Below are 22,113 nucleotides of genomic sequence, written 5' to 3'. Positions count from 1 at the left end.
GTCTTTCGCGTTGTGCTAGCGTGTGCAGCGTAGTGCAGCTTCCATATGCACGACGGTTGCTCATGGTCATCGACGTTGGTAGTCGTGATGGAGGAGACGTGCCACCAGGCGTCAGCGTGGGTGCATCAACGCCTAAGGGCGCTTTAGCCACAAAACACCAATAGACATTATATATCAATGTGCAATAAACATTACACTACTTCTGTGAAGACACGTTTTCACTTTCGTGTTCTATACCGATTCCTATATAAGAGGGATCAACCACATTTTTTTTCATATTCCTTGGCCTTTCTTCAAAATAATTTTTACTCTGACCTTCCGTCACTTCAAAACTAGTCCAGTCAATATCACCCTGCACAGCTTCTTGTAGTTTCCCCGTGGAGCGCCCAATGCAAAGCGTCTCACCTACCTTTGGTTGCCATTGAGTCCTGATTGCGCCCATAGTTTGCAGCCAAGAATCGCATTTCGGAAATGGGACCCGCATGCGTACCGCTGCCTAGTGCCCACTTTCGGCAGCAGGCGCCGCGGCGTATGATAGTGCGTTTACGCAGTTAGGCATAGCGTTTGGCACACGCTTGTGGCCCGTATATAATTCGCTCACGGGTTTACCCAAGTAAAGGAAACATCCTATACGTTCCAAGATCTCTCTGGGTGTACACAGGCGTACGCACGTGGCATTTGTGCTGTAATACGTGGTCGCGCAATATGATGCTTAGCAATGAACCATAAAGAGCAGACATAGCATATGCAATAATGAGACAAATCAGCACAATAAAAACTAAAGAGTCATATGTAGCGAAACAAAGGGGTACCACCTATCTGTATTTTACGCATATCCTGCACTGAAGCTTAACATGAACAACCCCATAGTTGATCACACATGATAATCGAACGGTGCAGCTAGATTGTTTTGAAACCACAGAAAAACTCTAGGAAGGAGTTCTCCTGTTGCAAAATAAAGAAGGTAATTTTTCCCCTTTTTCATTCTTTTTGACATTTTAATGCTTATGCCAAGTTGAAAACGCAACTTTTAATGCGATAGCAATTATATGAACACTCCAAGCGAAAGGCCGTGGGGGGATGATAGGGGGGGGGGGAGGGGAGGCGACTTATTGCTGAGGCACCAAATGCGTATTGCGACCAGGCGCAAGGGGGAACTGGCTACTTCATCTCCCACGCGAAAGAAGGAAAGCGGGAAGGCAGTGCGGGAGGGAGGGTCCGCGGCTTCTACTCTGCCAGCAACTGCGTACTTGTACTTTGCGCGGCTGAGGGCTGTCGCACGCACCGTATCTTGAAAGGAATCTACGCACGGCTATTACCTTTCCATGCGCTGTGCTTTTGCCGCTCAGTTGGAGCGATAGACCGCACGAACCTTCCGACGCTGCTGGCGCGCTTGCTCATGCCAGCGTTTGACAGTGGTTGTCTGCGGTCATCGAGTGTGATCTATTCATGCTTGCTTGTGCGCGCTGACACCATGCTTGTTAATTCAGTTAGTAAGCGAGTATGTCCAAGTTTATGCAGCCGATAAAGCTATCATTACTCCGTATCATTACTATCATTACTCAAGTAGTAAATTTGCTTTGCGATTGACGATTCACCTTTCGGGCGAAAGTGCAACTTTTTTCCAAGAAAACGTTACTTTTTTAGCTTTTTTCCTAATTATACATGTGAGTCAGAGGAAAACATATTTGCATTAAAAATTGCGTTACTGTGTTGTCTTTTTCAAAAGACATATAATAACCTGTAACCCCAGATTGTGTCTGTGAAACCGAAACTGAAGGTACCGGTTTCATGTGTAATATACAAATGCTTCAATTGTCTGGCATTTTTTTACGGTAATTTGATGTTCAAAGCAGTATTAAGCGCTAAAAACATTGACAGCATGGTTCAGTCTGTGATAAGTACACATTTTCAAAATGGTGACACCCTACGCCCAAAACGTTGTTCACGCTCTCCTGGCTTTTAGGCGTTAAATTAATACCAAATTGTTAATTTCTGTTGCGTTTATAGACTGTAATTTGCTGAATTATAAATGTAGCTACAATAATCGTGCAGAGTGGAGTGCGAAGGCGAGGAAAAGGCAGGTTGTTAGGAATCAATGCGTGATAGTTACCATGCTCGACGGACCCGAGGATAGCGGTGTTTCAGGAAATGCGTTGAAACTTGGTAGTTGATGTGGAAGGAGGCTGTAGCGTTCTGCAATGAATCTGTACACTATAAGGAAACAAATATAATCTTCGCACTGTGCTGAACGTTGTCTTGCCCTAAACGAGTGCTTCAATAGTATGAGTTGACAAAAGGCAACCAAAGCCATCTCTGTGAACTTCCTCATTATCGAGCTTGCTGCATCTGATGCTCTCCATCATTTCAGAAATGTCAAGACACACGTGATATTGTGAAACTAGTCAGACTAGAACATGGCTTTTACAAAACAACTTGTATTTAGGTTTACTGGCTGTTTCAATGCGAATGGCTCCCGCTACAATAATGGTGATTCAAACAAGATGGAAAACAGAATTATGAGCTGCGCCGTTGCCTGAATCAGACAATAACAAAAACCAGAAGGAGATAGCCGACGAATCTGATGACCTTTCGCTGTGCTGAATGTTTTTTGTGAGTTTTGAAGGCGATGATTTTTTTCTTTATTTTCTCAGAACCAAAATTTCATATCTCTTATATACGCGAATAAGCATAACAATTTTTTCTGAGAAATAGTTTTCAGTGATCCTTTCACGCTTATTTCGTACATAATTAGCTGAGCAATCAACCTCGAAAAAGTTCTCATGAGGCTAGATTTTATAGCAAGGAAGAGAAACTAAACAGCACGTTTTTCTTATCTTTTTAGGATTCCTCGCATCTTGTTAGGTTCGCATCGTTCCTGAGATCACGTTATACTGACTGCCAGATATTGTTTTACGGGGAGGTAAAATTGAGATAAGAATGCTGGCTTCACACCCACATTTGTTAAGAATTTTTAAATAACATATATTCAAAATGTGTACACGTTATATAACACTTAAATGTGTGTAATAAGATGTACTTTATAAGTTGACTAGTAATCTATATTGTTATTCTTTTCTTAAACAAATCCTTTGCGTAGTTAGCATCGTTTTTAAAGAGCAGCCTAATGAGAGATCTAAGTACCTAGTTATATGGGCTGAGGGCTGCCTATAATGCATATATGATTAAGCATAAACTTTTAACACTTGGTCCGGCGTAGTGTTCACAGTCAATTATAATTTTATTTGGTCCGTCCTCTAATTTATAGCCCCCAATCGCATATTTACAACAATTATTTGTGCTATGTTTACAGGATCCGTTCTTGACGCACTTTGTTTGCATGGAAACTGGTACAATAGCACACTACACCGGAATATACAACGGCTCCAACGAGTAAGTGCTGATTTGTGTGTAAATATTGTAAGCATTTATGCGGGCTTTATCGTCATCTGTACAAAACCATCATCAATCAACGGCTCATGTTCGTTTTTGTGTCGGCACCATTTTTTTTTTCTTGGAATAAAGCGTCGTCTCGACCGTGGTATTTAAAGTGGTGGAGGCTCTTTAAGATCCCTTCGGCCTCAATCCTCCCGCTCGCCGATCTCCATTTCCGGCCGACTTCTCGAACACTGCCACAACACATGTGCCTCGAGACGCCGCTCCCCATCGCCACTCCGACGTTCTGTTTCTCCACTTCGGCATGTCTCCCAACTCCATGTCCAGCGACCGCAAAACTAACCAGTGCAGTTTTTGGAGCGAAAACTGCAGCGCCGCGAAGTGCTACAAGTCCTCCTGAACGTCCATCGAACATGTTATTGGTGTCTGCAGAGGGTTTGCGTTTGTTAGCTCTGATTGAGACTGGAGCTACTATTTCTGTTATGTGTGCGGACCCGTGCTCTCGTCTGTGGACAGTGAAGACACCTTATGTTGGATTATCCTTGATTGGGGCTAATAGAGCTATAATTCGGCCATCTGCCCAATGTACAGCACGCGTATTCACTGATGGTATCCGTCATCACATTAGGTTCGCTATTATATTGCCGCGCGCTCATGAACTAATTCCGAGATAGCAGAAGAGGTCGCCATCGCACTCGCGCTCACAGACCCGACCACCACCGACGTCTACAGCGATTCACGCTCGGCCGTCACAGCCTTTCAGAAAGGCGCAGTTGCAAGACAAGCACTACAAATAATCAATACATCCGCACCGCTGCAGCATCACACCATCTGCTGGTTCCCGGCACACCTCGAAGAGATCGAGGACGCCCCTCCCAATCTCAACGAGATGGCTCACGGGAGCGCGCGAGACCTAACCCTCCGCGACGCCACCTATTCGGGTCGTGACCATCCCCGCGAGAATCGGGACCCTCCCGCCACATACAACGAGGTCACAAAGCACTTTTATCTAGACCACAGAATATATAGCGCACCTTGTAATAAGCTCACCAGGCCTCAAGCCATCACCTTCAGAATGCTCCAAACTAACACGTAACCCTTGCAGAACAGGCTACATCACTACATGCCTGAGCTATACACATCATAGTGCGAAAATTGCCTTAGAACACTAGACGTACATCACTTGCTCTGGCCGGGTGGTCGGACCCACGATAACAAGAATCAAGGTTACGCCATGCTACAAGAAGCGCCACGCAGCACGGACCTGGCGGAATAGCTCTGGGTCGTCCAGCGAGCCCGGGATGCAGCCAGAGAGCTAAAACTCCCGGTCCCAACGTGGGAGTAACCCGCTCTGTGGGGCCTTGCACTCCGTAGCCAGCAGGACCTTGAAATAAAGTTATCCCATCCCATCCCATGAACAAATTTTAGGTTGGGACTCCCTCTCATCAGCGTCCGCTTTAATCTCTTGCCGACAACGTGTAGTCCATATGACCGAGAGCGTTCATTGCAGCGGAAGTGCCGATGAGCCACGACTGCGTTTTCTCACTGCTGCCGATTCTGTGCTGCCTCGCGACCACGAGCAAATCGTAACACTTTCTTCCACGGACATCCCCTATGGCGACGTGTTCATCACGTGTTCAGATAGCGGTCATAAGGCCACTGTCTTGCCCGTGGGGTTGTCTTCGCTTCCAGCCTAGTGCGGTTCAAAGAAAGTTCTGCATTAATCATCGCCTTGAACACGACCACTGAGAATCCTCCTACCTCAAGGCTCTGCAGTGACCTGTTATGTGGACACCCAACCAACCAGTCTCTCTGCTTCCTCTTGCCGCCTCCCCAGCTCTTCCTCAACAGGGCACATGTGCTTCATCTGCCCTTGCTTCCGTTATAAGTCCTGACCGTACTGCTGCTCACAGTGAAGCGTTGCTAAAATTGCTCACGAAGCATCACGTCTCCTTTTATATGAATACTTCGCCACTCGGACAGACCTCCGTTGCCTCCCATCGTATCGACACCGATGGCCAGACTATTGTACGCCTTCGTCCCTACCGACTCTCTTTGGCCGGACGCACAGTCATCGAGGAGAACGTCGCCGATATTTTGAAAAGAAACATCATATGGCCCTCCGCCAGTTGTTGGTCATCACCTGTCGTTTCAGTGCTGAAGGACGGATCGGTACGATTTTGTGTTGACTACCACGCGCTAAACAAGATCACCTGTAAGGATGTATATTCGATGCCCGGTATCGATGACGCCTTTGATTCTTTGCAAGGCGCGCAATGCTTTTCCAGCCTTCATCACCGCTCCGGATACTGGCAAATTCCAATCCACGAAGCGGACAAAGAAAATACCGCCTTTTCTATTCCGGACGGTCTTTACGAGTTCAACGTAATGCCTTACTGCCTATTCAATGCTCCCGCCATATTTGAAATAAAGATCGACACTGTTCGTCGCGGCCTCAAGTGGAGAACTTCACTATGTTACCTCGACGACATCGTCGTGTTTACCTCGACTTTCACTGACCATCTGCAACGCCTAGATGAAGTGCTCACATACCTGTCTAGTGCCGCACATCAACTAAACTCAAATAAGTGCCGTTTCGCTAGCACAACGGTTAAAGTCCTGGGTCATCTCGTTAGCAACGACGGTATCTAGCCCGATTCGGACAAAATTTCCGCAGTTCTCAACATTCCACGCCCACTTCGCGCAAAAGAATTGCGCAGCTTCCATGGACTCAACTCATACTTTCGACGTTTCATCCGGAACTTCCCCAGCATTGCCTCGCCCCTCCACAAGCTCCTTGCTGGTTCCAGTTCCTTCGATTAGAACGATCAGTGTGAAGACGCGTTCCTAGAACTCAAGCGCGCACTAACATCCCCACCTGTTTTTTTGTCATTGTGATGACAAGGCACCCACATTACTGCATACTGACGGTAGTTGTCAAGGAATTGGTGCCGTACTGCTGCAGCGCCACCGCAAATTTTGCGAGAAGGTTGTTGCATATGCAAGCGGCGTTCTGATTTCCGCGGAAAAGAAGTACTAGGTAACCGAACAAGAGTGTTTGAATGTTGTCTGGTACATTCAGAAACTTCGTCCATACCTCCATGGTCGACATTCTACGGTTGTGACTGACCACCATGCCCTATGTTGGTTGTCGACAATCAAAAACTTGTCTGGACGCCTTGGCCGCTGGATACTCCAATTTCAAGCATACGATTTCGATGTCATTTACAAGTCTGGAAGGAAGCACCAAGATGCCGATGCTCTATCACGGTGCCCATTACCACCATCATCGGAGCACATATCATCACCTTGTCAAATTGGCCGCACGCAGAACGCCTCGTCTCTTACACCGATTTCCTCCTTGACTGCATCAAACCGCCCTTCAGTGCTTTCCAGTCACCAGCACGCCGATTCTTATTGCCATAGTATCATCAATCGCCTTAGCTGTGTTTCATCTCCACCCAATGCCAGGCTACGGAAAAAACTCAAACTATTCAAGTTCAAAGACGATGGGCTCTACCGTTACGTTTTTCACCCGGAAGGCCATCGATGGGTTCCCGTTGTACCGCACTCTCTTTGCGCTGAAGTTCTGCAGGCGTCACACGATGACCGTACGTCAGGCCACTTGGGTTACCACAAAAGCCATGAGCGCATACGCAGCTGATTCTTTTGGCCAGGTCTTTCCAGCAGCATAGCTAGATATGTTGCCTCCTGCGCGCCTTTGCCAACACCACAAGCGACCTACAACTGCTCCGGTCGGGACGCTACAACCACTCCCTTGTCCATCAGAATCCTTGTCTTTCATCGGCATTGACCTTATCGGGCCCCTCCCAACTACTCCAGACGGCAACAGATGGATCGTCACTGCTATTGACCACTTGACCCGGTACGCTGAAACAGCATCAATACGTTCAGGAGCTGCCTCGGAAGTAGCGGCCTTCTCCTTGCAGGCTATCTACTTACGTCACGGTGCCCCTCACGTTCTTTTGAGCCACCGAGGCAAGAGATTTATTTCAAGCACTCTTAATGAAGTTCTGCAAGCGACGAGACAACGTCTAGCTACCACCCTCAAACCAATGGCCTCACAGAGCGATTTCATCGCACGCGGTGCGGCATGCTATCCATGGATATTCAACCTGACCATCGTAACTGGGATGCGATTCTCCAATTTTTAACATTTGCATACAGTACGTCTGGGTCAGAGTTGAAGGCGTGAGGACGACAGCATAGCACATATTCTGTGACAATCACTTTCGGCTTTACTATTGCCTCGGACGTCAGGTGCGCGCTGATTAGCTGTTTGAACAAAAGCGGATGATCTGATTGGCTGGTTGAGCACTATGTCACGCGACGGTGACAGTACCGCCGAAAGTGAGTGTCACCGAATACGTCCCTATGGCGAGAGTCAGATAACGATGGTTGAGTAAGGACGATTGAACGACCACGACCGCATCAATTTGTTGACGCTTATTGCAGCACGTGCGGTTGCACGCCCGTGTTTCACGACTGCTTTGCTCTGCTCAGTCATAAAGATAAAATGACGAGAATAATGATTGAATCAACAATAATAGATAAGACAGGCCAATACGCGTATGGCGTTATTACTCCTTCGCTGTCCTTACTGAGAAATGAGCGAAAGGTTCATAGTCAAGCATTCTTGATTTGTTGTCGTGCATGTAAACCCGCGAGGTGTATTCTAATAAGCAATGTGCCGCAGAGATCTCTCCACGCGAAGTATCCTTCGAGGCGTCTCATCGCACCGCCATTAGAAAAGCGCCAGCAACGCCTCGCGCATGGCGAGACAGCGCGTGTCTCTGCACACGCGCACGTGGCTGCGCGTGTGCTCAATCTTCGGACGTGGCTGACTGTGGAACGGGATCCTGTTAACTCCGGGCACAAGTTCGCCCACAATAAACTAGTATGTTTAGTGTGCTTCATTGAAGAGTGCTGCATTTCTGGTGGAGTTGCTGGGTATGATTGGAAGTCCCCAGTGCGCAAGAGAGTGCAGCCCCGACCCTCAGCGATTGGAACCCGCAGAGCTGACTCTTGTACACCAACGCACATGCCACCGCCTCCGAGGAGACCCGCCCGAGTTCGGACCACTTCCTGGTGCTGCCGCGGTACAGGAAACAGTTACCAGCGACGGCACAACCCTGACCAGCTCGGTGGTACCGTCGCCGCTCATTGTGTACCCACCACGTACGCCTAAGTCCTTTCATGGCGACGCGTTCGAAGACGTGGAAGATTGGTTAGAACATTTCCAGCGAGTCGCAGATTTCAATGAATGGGACGAGGCACGGAAGCTTCGCAACGTGTACTTGGCGTTAGAAGAGTCAGCGAGGACATGATACGTGAACCATGAAGCAGCATTGTTTTCATGGCAAGAATTTCGGCGACAGTTGCTTGCCACGTATGCCAGCACCGATCGGCGAGAGAAGGCAGAGAACGCTCTACAAGCCAGAAAGCAGCGCACTAACGAAAGTGTCGGCATGTACATCGATGACATGTCCCGCCTCTTCAAGCGCGCAGATCCAAACATGACCGAAGATAAGAAACAACGCTATCTGATGCGTGGCGTTAAGCAAGAGCTGTTTGCAGGACTCGTTCGCAACCCACCACGCAGTGTTGCTGAGTTTCGCACCGAGGCGACGACCATAGAAAAGGCGCTGCAGCAGCGTGCCCATCACTACAATCGTGATGTCAGCAGTGCACCAGCCGACCTCCTGTCAGCAAGCCCAGGCAGCAACACGCCGACAGTTTCAACTCTCGCCGCCGTCATTCGTTATGAAGTCCGGCATGCCATTCTGCAGCCAGGATTTGAGGCACCGCCTGTGCATCTCGAACAAGCGCCACCGGTACGTCGCGTGCCGACGTACGCTGATGTGTTATGCCAGCCATCCGTGCATAATGCTCCATTAGCAGCTCCTAGTAGCCGCCAGCCGACTCCGCGCAGTGAAGACCTCTAGCAGAGCTGAGGCCACGAAAAAGCGACGTGTGGCGTGCACCCGACCGGACGCCACTCTGTTTCCACTGAGGAGAAGCTCGACGCCTTTACAAAATGTGCCCATATTGCAGAGCAGGTCTTCGCGGCTTTACGATGAATGCACCTTGCCCCCGTAATGGTGAAAGACCCATGGAAATTCAGGACTACTTGTCCAGACAACAGGACCCGGCGGCTAGATACCAACACCAGCCGCGATCCCTTGCGTCTGCACGCTTCCGATCACCTAACGCAGGGTTGTCCTCGAGTTCACGAAGACGTCGTTCACTGAGCCCACGTCAGGAAAACTAAAGCGATCGACTAAAGTGGACGAAAGAGACCGCGAAAACACTGCTTTCGTTACCCCAGACGGCCTGTACGAGCTCAAAGCACTTCCATTTGGCCTCTGTTGTGCGCCGGCGGCATTCCAGCGATGATTCACAGCGAGAATTGGAATTCCAGGTTTTGCTTACGTCGCTGACTTTGTTGTATTACCGGAATGTTCGAAGGATGTAACACTCGGGATGGACTTTCTGCTAGCAAACGGTGCCATAATCAACCTGCAGAATTCTTGTGTGTCCTTTTCTACGAAGCAGGCTATAGATATGCAAAAGTCAGAGGAGCCAGAGCACGTTGCCGTGCGGGTAACTGACGATGACGTAACCGTGCCACCACGATCTGCATGCTGGTTCGCGTAAGAAGTGAAGCATTCGACGACTCGGAAGGTATAGCGGATGCCAACATCGAGCTCCTGTTGAAGAAAGGTATTTGTATAGCACGGGGAATTCTTCAGCTACGCGATGGGTGTGCTGATGTATTGCTGACGAATTTCGGAAGTGAATTTCAGCATGTCGCAAACAACACAGCCATCGCCTATCTTCACAGCGTTACTGCAGTCACAGATGTATGTAGCTTAGCGTGTGCGCCGCCTGCTGCACAAACTACGCATGACGCCATAGCGTCAGTTGCAATCAGCCCAAGTCTGTCGCCAACCCAGAAAGAATTGATGGAAGAGCTCATAAACGACTTCGCAGAAGGTTTCTCCACTTCGTCAAAGGTACGGCGCACACCTATTGTTAAACACCGTATAATAACAGACGAAGCAACCAGATCAGTGTACAAACACCCGTACCGAGTATCACTGGTTGAACGAGAGATCATAAAAAGTCAGGTGCAAAAGATGCTTAAGGACGATGACATTCAGCCATCAAACAGCCCGTAGGCGTCACCCGTAGTTCTTGTGATAAAAAAGGACAATACCAGTACTGAGATTCTGTGTTGATTACCGGAAATCGAACAGCGTGACCAAGCGTGATGTGTACCCCCTGCCACGCATTGATGACACCTTGGATCGGCTACGACATGCAAAATTTTTCTCTTCATTAGACCTCAAGAGTGGGTATTGGCAAATTGAAGTGGACGAAAGAGACCGCGAAAACACTGCTTTCGTTAGTCCAGACGGCCTGTACGAGTTCAAAGCACTTCCATTTGGCCGCTGTTGTGCGCCGGCGACATTCCAGCGCATGATGGACGGTGTTCTCTCGGGTCTCAAATGCCAGTCGTGCTTAATTTACCTAGACGACGTGGTGGTATTTTCCGCGACATTCGACCAGCATGTGCAGAGGCTGCGTTTAGTGCTCCATGCTATCCACTCCACAGGCCTGACTATTAAACCTGAAAAATGTCAGTTTGGATTCCAAGAACTTCGTTTTCTGGGTCACGTAATCAGCGCACAAGATGTTGGCCCGGATCCCGACAAGACTGTTGCCGTTGCGCGATTTCCGAAGCCGACAGACAAGAAGGCAATCCGGCTATTTTTTGGGACAATACACTTGTTACAGGCGATTTCTAGAAAACTTCTCCAAACTTGCGGAACCTCTAACGTGACTTACTAAAGAAGACGCACCCTTCATGTGGCATGTAGAGCAAGAGGTTGCCCTCAATAAATTAAAGGATCGATTGCAAGCCCCACCGATCCGTGCCCACTTCGACGAGACGGCGGACACAGAAGTCCATACCGACGCAAGCTATCTTGGTCTCGGCGCCGTTTTAGTTCAATGGCAAAACGGGGAAGAGAAAGTCATAGCGTATGCTAGCCGCACCCTCTCGAAAGCTGAAACAAACTACTCTGCTACGGAAAAGGAATCTTTGGCTGTCATATGGGCTATCAGCAAGTTCTGACCATACCTCTACGGCAGGCCGTTCCGTGCAGTCAGCGATCCCCATTCCCTTTGCTGGCTGGCAAGCCTAAAGGACCCATCCGGACGACTTGCGAGGTGGAGTCTCAGGCTCCAAGAATACGACATTACGGTTATATACAGGTCTGGGAAAAAACATCACGATGCTAAACTGCTTGACCCGCTCACCAGTGGAGTCTGCTCCTTTTGACAAAGCTTTTCCCTTCCTTACTGTGATCGAAAATTTGATGCCCAGCGATTCGGAAATCGCTAAGCATCAACGGGCCGACACAGAACTCCTACCACTCATCAAGCCCCTGGAAGGAAACGATGTTCAAGTTCCGCGTATGTTTATGCGAGGTTTATCGTCATTTTGCCTCAGAGATAATGCGGTCTAGAAGAGGAACTTTGAACACAACCAGGAAAAATTCTTACTCGTCGTGCCATCAGCCATGCGACGGGAAATTTTGGAAGCTTGCCATGACGAACGATCGTCGGGTCACTTAGGTGTCAGCCAGACGTTCGCCAGAATTGCACTCAGATACTTCTCGCCTAAGTTATTAGCGTTGCTGTAGCATTACTTGAGACCATGCCGAGAATGTCAAAGGCGCAAAACGCCACCCGGCAAACCGACCGGCCTTCTCCAACCCATAGACCCACCGAAGACTCCATTTGATCAAGTTGGAATGGATCTGCTTGGACCGTTCCCAACGTCATCTACAGGGAAGAGATGGATCGGAGTAGCGACAGACTATTTAACACGATATGCTGAAACTGTCTGCCTTGAACGAGGAACAGCAGTTGAAGTTGCGAAGTTCTTCGTTTATAACATAGTCCTGCGGCATGGTGCACCAATGGTCGTGATTACAGATCGAGGAGCAGCCTTCACAGCTGAGTTCATGCAGTAGTTGATGAAGATGACGCACACCAGTCACAGGAAAAGCACTGCATGCCATCCCCAAGCAAACGGCCTGACGGAACGTCTAAACCGAACCTTGGCCGACATGCGGTCCATGTATGTCGATCTCGAACATAAGACATGGCACAATGTTGCCCTACGCTACTTTCGGCTATAATACGGCTGTTCAAGAGACAACTCCGCTCACTCCATTTAAACTTTTCTGTGGCCGCATAGTCACAACCACACTGGATGCTATGTTGCCAGTAGATGGTGACAACAACAACAACCTATACGACGTGGACGACCTCCTACAACGAGCTGAAGAGGCCCGGCAATTGGCACGGTTCCATATACGCCAGCAACAACGTAGGTGTGCCAGCTACTACAACCTGCGCCGCAGAAAAGATCAGTACCAGCCAGGCGATAAAGTGTGGGTATGGACACCAGTGCGTCGTCGCGGCCTATCCGAAAAACTCCTTCGCCAATACTTTGGTCCTTACGAAGTTATTCGCCGAGTAGGTGACCTGAATAACGAAGCCATTCGTCATGGACAAGAGCTATCAAAGCGCCACAACCTTGCAGAGGTCGTACATGTAGTCCGCATGAAGCCGTACTTCAACAGGCAATGAAAACACTTCTGTATATGAAATTTCTTTCACACGCATCGTGACGATGCGTTTTCGGAGGGGGAGTAATGCCGCAGAAATCTCCATGCGAGGTATCCTTCCAGGCGTCTCATCGCACCGCCGTTAGAAAAGCGCCAGCAATACCTCGCGCATGGCGAGAGTCTCTCTTGTGCACGCGCACGCGGCTGCGCGTGTGCTCAATCTTCGGAAGTGGCTGACTGTCACAGACCCCGGGAACGAGGCGCAGACGCCGGACCAAATTCCAAAGCCGAATTATCAGCTTCCGAAAATAATCCCACGAAAGCAAGGACAATTAAGAATGGGCCCTCAGGTGCGCCAGCGAACGCCGGTTGATGTCCAAAGACCGAGTCAGAGCCCAGAGTTGTCGAAACACAACAAAATATATTCTTCACACAAGGCAGTTACACACACACTTGCACACTTAGGCTAGACACAACACAATACAATTCAGATGGGTATTAACAAACACAAGAAAATAATTCACGACAAGCACTAAGAGTCCAACACGTAAAGTAAAAAATGAAAAGGAACACTAAGTGTCCAATCGTATTCACCAGTGTTGGTCTTGGAGTCAGGCGATCTCGGCGTAGCTCGGGACAGATCTCGAAGAAAGAACTTCTTCCGGAAGTGCAGACGGTCGATGAACTCGTCGACTGGCTTGCCGGAGAATCCCCTTCTTCCGCAGACTGTCGGTCTTCACGTTACATCACTTCACCGGTGCGGACTGAACTCTCTGAACTCCTGAATTCCCGAATTCCCCCCTCTGATTCTCGCACGGCGGTTATATAGCTTCCACAGGCGTCCTCGAACTTTCCTATCGGTGTCGTGATCTCGTAGCATGGCTAAAGCTTGGGAAGCTTCGAGTATTTTCTCGTACCTTTGACCTCCGCTGTCGGAGCATTCTCGAGGGGGTGTGATGACTGATCCTGTTGGTGTATGCTCACGCGGTAGTAATGTCTGTCGACTCGCCGGGTGAGAAGGTGTCTCGGTGCGCGCGTGTGCTCTCTCTCTCTCTCTCTCCGGTTAACGTCGTTTCGTCGAGTCTCTTCCAGACGTTTCGGCGCCGTTGTTAGCGTTGTTGCTTGAGGAGTATGTGCTCTCCCCCTCTGTTGATGTTGCCGCGGGGCCGGTATGTTCTTTCGCTGGCTTGCGTGACACTCGGCGCGCGCTTGGATTGCGCGCTCTTTTGTGACACTGACTGCGGAACGGGATCCTGTTAACTCTGCTTGCCAATTGTGTGAATGTCTTTTAGTGTTAAGTATCCGGGCACAAGATCGCCCACAATAAACCAGTTTGTTTAGTGTGCTTCATTGAAGAGTGCTACAATAGTTCAATGTAACTTTTCTGTGCATCTCTTCTTAGTGTTTCTTGTCTAATGTTTCTTCCCTATGCACCAGAAGAGATGTCGTGCCAATAAAGCTGTAAGTCAACCTTTGCTATGTAAATCAGCTATGGGAACACATCTATGCGAATTATCTGTTAGAATATATATATTGTTCCGCCGTGAAGCGGCGTTTATTTAAATCTGCAGGGCAGATAAATTGGAACGGTTGGCGTGTTGCAAGCCCGGTACAAAAGCAACTAGTCGAACGTCGTCTTCCTTCTTCACCGACGGTCCCCGTGGTCATTCGCGCTGTTTCTGCCCTCTGTTATGAGAGTTCGTGATATTTCCCCATTGGCAAACGAAGCCCGCCGGGCAAGTCCGTCAGTCGTTCGTGAATTGCAAGGCTTAAGGCGGGCAACGTGAGTGACTTCGGTTTTGGCAGGATGTCGTCCAGTGCTCGTGAGGCGTGCAATGCGATAGTTAACCTCGCTGAGGCGTTCAAGTATAACGTAGGGCCCAACATAGTGGGCCAAGAACTTCTGGCACAAGCCACGCTTCTGTAAAGGCGTCTAGAGCCACACAAGGTCGCCAGGATCGAAATATACATGTAGGCGACGACCGTCGTAGCGGATGTTTGACCGGTCCTGCGAGGTGAAGGTGCGTAGCCGAGCAATGCGTCGCGCTTCTTCTCATCGACAGAGGACCTTGGTAAGAGTCATTGTCATGAGCGAAGTAGGGAAACATGGTGTCGAGTGTGTAACGAGACGGACGAGCACAAAGGAGGAAGAACGGTGAGTAACCGGTGGTCTCGTGCCTCGCGGTGTTGAAGGCATAGGTGACAAAAGGTAGGATGCTGTCCCAGTTCTTATGTGCGGAATCGACATACATCGACAACATGTTGGCAAGCGTTCGGTTGGTACGTTAGACCAGACCATTGGTTTGTGGATAGTATGGCGTCGAGTGGCGGAAGCTAGATGAGCACAAATCAAATGTCTCTTCGACAACGTCTGCGGTAAATTGTCTCCCACGATCGCTGATTATAATGCGAGGAGGCCCATGTCGGAGGATAACGGAATATAACAAGAAAATAGAAACTTCTTTTGCTGTTGCCGATGTCAGCGCTGCCGTCTCACAATAACGGGTGAGGTGGTCTACACCGTGGCGTAGCCAGAAATTTTGTTCGGGGGGGGCTGAGGTTGCAGCGCGGCCTCCTCCTTATATAATTTGTCGAGGGATCAAATACATGAATAATGTAGTGATCATGGCAATGGCATTGTATATAAAATGCTGCAAACGAATTATTGAACGCTACACACTGTCAAGAAAAATATGTATTTTTTCATAAAAGAATATATTCGTATGTCCCAAAAATTGTGGCAGCAATAACTGATAGCAATGCTTCCGCGTTTTTTTTTGTCTATTTAATAAGTAAAGGAAATATCACACGAACTTTAGAACTATATCAGTTCGAAACCAGCAAAGCAGTGCATTTAGCTGATATGAAAAACGTAAAGGCCATGAAATGAATAAGTTGAGGACGAATATTTTGATGAATATTTGTCATTGAAGAACATTGTTTACATTTTTGCACATATTCAACGGCCAGGAAAAAACCCCAATGACGCTGTCCCTCCTTGCAATAGGTTGCGCAGGAGCAGCTGTTACCGGTCGTGTATTGAATTTACACCGAGATTACACTCGCAACAGTGAGTACAAATAAAAAGTAAGGAGTTCTGCAAAATATACATTAGAAATGCGAAGATAGAATGAAATATACAGTCGAAGATGCAACTTTAAGGGCAAAAAAGTGTCGCTGGAAACAAAGTTCACGGCTTGTATACACAAAACCTTGCAACAAGATATTTAAATATACGGCTAAGTCTCCAATAAATCTACGTACTTAAGCAACCGTCACAGTATATAATACGTCAAACACGACAAACAAACATGTTGCGCAGTCACAGATAGTAAACTTTGCGCAAAAAAAAAGACAGATGGTCTACGCAAAAACAAAACTATGATCGCAGAAATCGTGATATGTACTCGGGCCATGCGGCGGTCGCGACAGCGCCATGTGGGTAGAATAATAGAGGAATAATGCAGAAATCAGTACGAAAATGTTTAATATAACTGCCTGCACAGCGGCAACAATTATTCTTCACCCAAAATTAAAGGAGGGTATTGCTTCGTTTCAAAAAAGAAGTAAAAGCAGGTAGCTAAAAAGGAAAGAAAAGGACAAACCAAAGCCGCAGATGATGCGCCAAGTTGAACCACCCATAATCCGAGACTGTTTTTGGCAAACACCGCGTGGGCCGAGCTTTCAATGAGCAAGGTCGCTCAAAATTGGTTATTGATAATTTTGATCATGATGCTAACTGCTAGAATAAACGGCTAAAATTTCTGCGGTTTTAAAAGCTAACGAACAGTCATGCGTTTTCATAATTACGAGCTTATGGACGGGAAGGAAGAGGTCTTTTAACTTGCATAGATTTTTGCTGCTGCGCTATCTAAAGGACAAACTTCTCTCGGCGGGAAGTTGACCGAAGCGGTCAAAGACTTCGGACACGTTGATGCCGATGTCTCTGTGGGTGTATAGAAGCGCCAGCCTAACCATTCGTTCCACAGACATTGTAGAGCGCAAGTAGTCCTTTAGTAAACTCTTGTTAAATATATTCTCTCTGCGCTGGCAGAGGTCACTGGAAGGATTACTAGAATCTGCAGCAGTTTGTACACATTTACACAGAAGCTGCAGTCACAATGAGAGAGGGCATATATTCCGGTGCTAAAACCTAAAACGCTCCCTCGATGTCGTTGGCATCCTTGCTTAGGTACCTTGCACAAACAGTGGGCTATTCGATTCCAGCGATGTCCGTCATTTCGTCAGGAAGTATGGAGAAGCAGCCTGCTTTTGCAACTAGAGTTTCTTTGATAATTTCACCACAAATTTCTATAATTTGGTTTTGTGCATCTGGACTTAGATACCGAGGCATTACTGGGGCAACTTTCCAAATGGTTCCTCAGATGTGTATCTCCACAATCAGGTCGCATGCGAAGAGGCGCTTTGAAAATACCAGTATTTTCAGCGGGGGCTATCCTTTGATCCATAGGGCCACTGTCCCTGTGGCCACAGAGAGCCAGACCTTGTCGCCCGCAAAAAGAATTTCCTCAAAAATAGGCCATTTACTTTCTTTTATTTTCTCATATTTTACTTTGTCTGCCCTGGTCGAGCTGATCGATCACATTGGGCACGGTTCCTGAAAACGTTTGGAGAAAATTATCAGCTGCTAGCTCATAGTCACGGTGATATTTAGTATTTTCGTATGTGTGGAATATTGCGAGCGCGTGCTTTCATTTCCGGAACGGCTTGGTCACGAGGGCTCCGGTGCACGCATGTTGGCCCAAGTGTATAAGAGCATTTACCCCATAAAGTTCCAGAATTGAAAATCTTTTAAAGCACGCCTTTGGAAATGTCAGTGAACCTTTCGCGTCAAAAGTTGATGAGAACTTTATGCCCATAAAGTTTCGTAATAAAAATCCATGCGCTCCGTAGGTTACGTGGCCGCTGCGAGATGCCGCAACGCGCCCGCTCGCTATCAAAAAGCCCTTGAATGTTTGCGCTCGGATGGGGCTCCTTGCGTTGCGTGACTCCAGGTGCAAGGGTGTTGCCACGAAATACAGCCCGAGCTCGGAATGTTCGTGCCAAAATGCCCTGTCGAGCGTGAAAAAGACATTGTAGACAAAATCCAGAATGATTCCCGGGGTCGGTGGTAGTTTTGGTCGGCGGTGCATGCCGGCACGAAAAAATTTCGGGGGGGGGGGGGGGGCTGAAGCCCCATCAGCCCCCACCCCGCATTAACAAAGAGCCTGCATGCTCTTTGTTAATACGTTTTCAATAATCCCAGTCCATACACGCCCAACTTTGTACCCCTGTATAGCACCACTGTACATGCCCATCGTTTTGATGATTTTGACATGGGTAATTGCACGTCTTGACATCCATGACGACGCGAAATCTGTGCACACCTGTGGTCATGGGCTACTCACGATTTATGAGCTTGTTTTCACAGCCTTGTTGTATTCACTTTTTTTAATAATTCCACTCTGTGCACGCGCAGTTTTCCATTTACGTGTTCGTGTATTCTTTTTTACTTTGTATATATATATATATATATATAGTTTTTTTTCTTTCCACTTTGTATTTTTTTCTTGTCTCTTTTCACCCTTACGGCAAAAAGGTATAAATTGAGCTCTGTATGCTTGTACACGCACTCTTGATGAAGGCCGGACCCAGGCCGAAACGTCAGTAAAGTCTTGTTATGTTTTTCCTACGTGCTTCTATTTTTTAACACGAAAGTGTTTTATGCCGGGGTCCACCAAGACTTCACTGACGTATTTCCGTCACGGAAATACGTCAGCTTACAATGTACACGAACATAATACAAAGAAAGAAACCAGAAGAAAAAGTTCCACAAACATGCAAAATTTGGAAATCAAACCCTCGACCTCTCGGTCCGCGACGATAGATTGCCGAGCGTTTAACCCATTGCGCCACAAACGCATTTGCAGCGAGCTACACAGACGCGCCTTATATATCTAACACTCCTCCGTGTACCCGCGCTCTTGCTCGGGGCGGTGCCGCCGCCTACGAGCAGAAAAGAGAAGTACTGCATTATGACACTAACGCGCACCGACAGTGAACGCTTTGGTGGTCTCAGCACTACGACGCCTCGATGCCAGCATTCGAAGGGACGCTGGCATCAAGAAGCACTACTCAGCACAGCGGAGCGTGGCCTCCGCAATTAGCTCTGAAAATGTTTCTGAAGTTGATCGCGGAGGCTGCAATTACGACGCGCTGTACGCGCTGATTTGACTCGGTGACGATTCAGTTACGTGCTTTGTCTTGCGCGTTGTATTAGTGTGTCAGTTACGTGCTTCGTCTTTCGCGTTGTGCTAGCGTGTGCAGCGTAGTGCAGCTTCCATATGCACGACGGTTGCTCATGGTCATCGACGTTGGTAGTCGTGATGGAGGAGACGTGCCACCAGGCGTCAGCGTGGGTGCATCAACGCCTAAGGGCGCTTTAGCCACAAAACACCAATAGACATTATATATCAATGTGCAATAAACATTACACTACTTCTGTGAAGACACGTTTCACTTTCGTGTTCTATACCGATTCCTATATAAGAGGGATCAACCACATTTTGAACTACTTCTGTGCCGGCTCCGGTTACGCTTTATTTCACTGATATATATATATATATATATATATATATTGTAGTGGGGAAGAGAGTCCTCAGCCATTGAGAGAGTATGACGAAGTCCAGCAGCCCGGGGAGCGCGAGACAGCGACCGACGCTCTTGAGCCAAGGCTGTTGCGTAGCCCTAACAGCTTTGTAAATACACCCCCTCACAAATTGGTGCAAAAGTGCCGGGTATTTTCCCAGTCTCCCAGCCTGGAACCACGAAGCCGTACCTTACCTCTAGCGTCAGCGATGCCGGAAGAAACCACCACGCAAGGCTCCTCCCAGACTCAAGCCACCGTCTGTCCCGACGTGCTGCCTCAGCGTGACCCAACGATATTCAGCGGGACTGACGATCAAAACGTCGAGGACTGGTTGACAACTTATCAAAGGGTCAGCGCAGTCAACAAATGGGACGATGCGACTAGGCTGACCAATTTAATATTTTACTTGACCGGCGTCGCCAGTCCTAGGTTCCGGAACCACGAAGGGAGATTATTAACTGGGCGTCGTTCACGACAAAGTTTTGGGAAATCTTCGGCCGCCCCGCGGTACACAAACTCCGCGCAGAACAGCGACTTCGCGAACGCGCTCAAGAACCCGGTAAACACTTCACCAGCTATATTGAAGACGTCGTCGACTTGTGTAAGCGTATAAACCCGTCGATGCACGAGTCGGACAAGATCAAGCAAATCCTCAAAAGAATAGCTGATGACGCATTTCAATTGCTATTGGTAAAAGACCCACAAACAGTCGCCGATGTTGTCAGCTTGTGCCAGAGTTTCGACGAATTGCACAAGCAACGCGCCTAAGCTCGGCACCCTCTGGAACAGAACGACCCGATCGCGGCGTTGACTTTGGGTGACCAGAATGCACTGTTGCTTCAGATCAAGCAGTTCGTACGTGAGGAGGACGCCCGACAGCTCTTCATTTTATCGAGCACGCCCGAGCCAGCCTAGGCTCAACATCTGGCCCCAGTCATACGCCAAGTTATACAGGGAGAGGTCACTGACGCTTTGCCCTTCGCTCGTCCGCCACCTCCGGAGCCTGCGCCCTTGTCGTATGTGCAAGTCGTCGTTACCGGGCCGCCTCGTCAACCGACCTATTCTTCCGCGTCGGCACCCGTTCGGCCCCGACCACTTCCGTTCAGCCGACCAGTCACCACAAATCCATGGCGCACTGCGGGTGATTGCCCTATATGTTATTCTTGCGGCTACGCAGGACGTGTGGCACGCTTCTGTCGCCATCGCCCTCCTATTCCAATAGATGTCATGCGACCGTCTGCTTACGATCCTGGGCGCTCTGACGGCACAGTGCGACTACAAAAATCCTCTTCGCCCGAGCGTATGCCCTCAGCTACCCGCCGATCTCTATCCCTCCGACGTCGCTCTCTGTCACCTACGCACCGTCGACCCTGCCATTCTGACGCGGAAAACTAAACGTCGCAGTTTCCGAGGCACGAACTGCGTCATCGTCGAAAAATTCAAGTCTTCGAATTTCTCCAGAAAACCTCATTGACGTTATTGCGGATGGTTTTCGTACCCTTGCGCTTGTGGACACTGGCGCTGCCGTTTCAGTGATTGATATAAAAATTTGCCGCTTGCTTCGGAAGGTTACGACGACTTCGACGGGATTATCCCTCCGTACCGCCAGCGCACACCATATTCAGCCGTTAGTCGCCTGCAGAGCCCGGGTCATAATTCAAGATGTTGTTTATCCAATTGAGTCTCTTGTGCTACCAGCCTGTTCGCATGATATCATCCTCGGTTGGGATTTTCTTTCTCGCCATCATACTGTTATTGACTGTGCTCGTGCCGATGTGGCGTTCTCTGCGTTGTGTTCCGCGTCGTTTGCACCTCCAATGGCAAAGATGTTTGTCGCCGAGGATACGAACATACCACCCAGTATTACAGTCCTTGTCCCCGTGTCCTGTGCCACTGTTGGTGAGTATACAGTTCTCTTTACACCCTCCGAAACCGTTCAACACCACAGGAATCTCACGTTGCATTTGGCGGTTCTCGACATGAGCAACGGCGCCACATCCTTATTTGTTACGAATCTGTTGCCGGTTCCCTCAACCTTAAACTCCGTGGAGAGTGTATCGGTAAAATTCAGGCGTTCGGCGTATCCTCCATCTTCTGCTTTATTGACGTGGACAACTTGCACTTTAGTGCCCTGACACCTTCTGCAAGTACGCCTGATCGACCACCTTTAAGTATATTCGGCTCCGCCATCGACGACGAAGTTCCACAGGTGCACCGCGAGAAACTTCTTGCATTCCTCCACCAGTTTCGGGGCTCGTTTGATTTCCAGAAGACGTCATTAGGCCGCACGCATACTGTTCTCCATCCGATTGACACCTGCGCACTACCGCCTCTGCGCCAGTGCCCTGGCGCAGTATCCGCTGCTGAGCGTCATGTGATCGCCGAACAAGTCGACGACATGCT

General features: G+C 48.6%; 1 long non-coding RNA gene across 1 annotated transcript in view; it reads left to right on the top strand.

The window, feature by feature from the left end:
* Positions 1-3,311: 3,311 nt before the first annotated feature.
* Positions 3,312-22,113, top strand: part of LOC125944602 (uncharacterized) — a 50,662-nt gene continuing 31,860 nt past the window's right edge. The window contains exon 1 of the long non-coding RNA XR_007466302.1: positions 3,312-3,393. This is a non-coding gene — a long non-coding RNA (uncharacterized LOC125944602). The remainder of the gene's footprint in view (positions 3,394-22,113) is intronic.

The sequence above is a fragment of the Dermacentor silvarum genome, chromosome 4 (assembly GCF_013339745.2).
Source record: "Dermacentor silvarum isolate Dsil-2018 chromosome 4, BIME_Dsil_1.4, whole genome shotgun sequence".
Taxonomy (NCBI): Eukaryota; Metazoa; Arthropoda; class Arachnida; order Ixodida; family Ixodidae; genus Dermacentor; species Dermacentor silvarum.
Note: the sequence above shows the minus strand (reverse complement) of the source record. Positions and strands in the feature narration are given on the sequence as shown.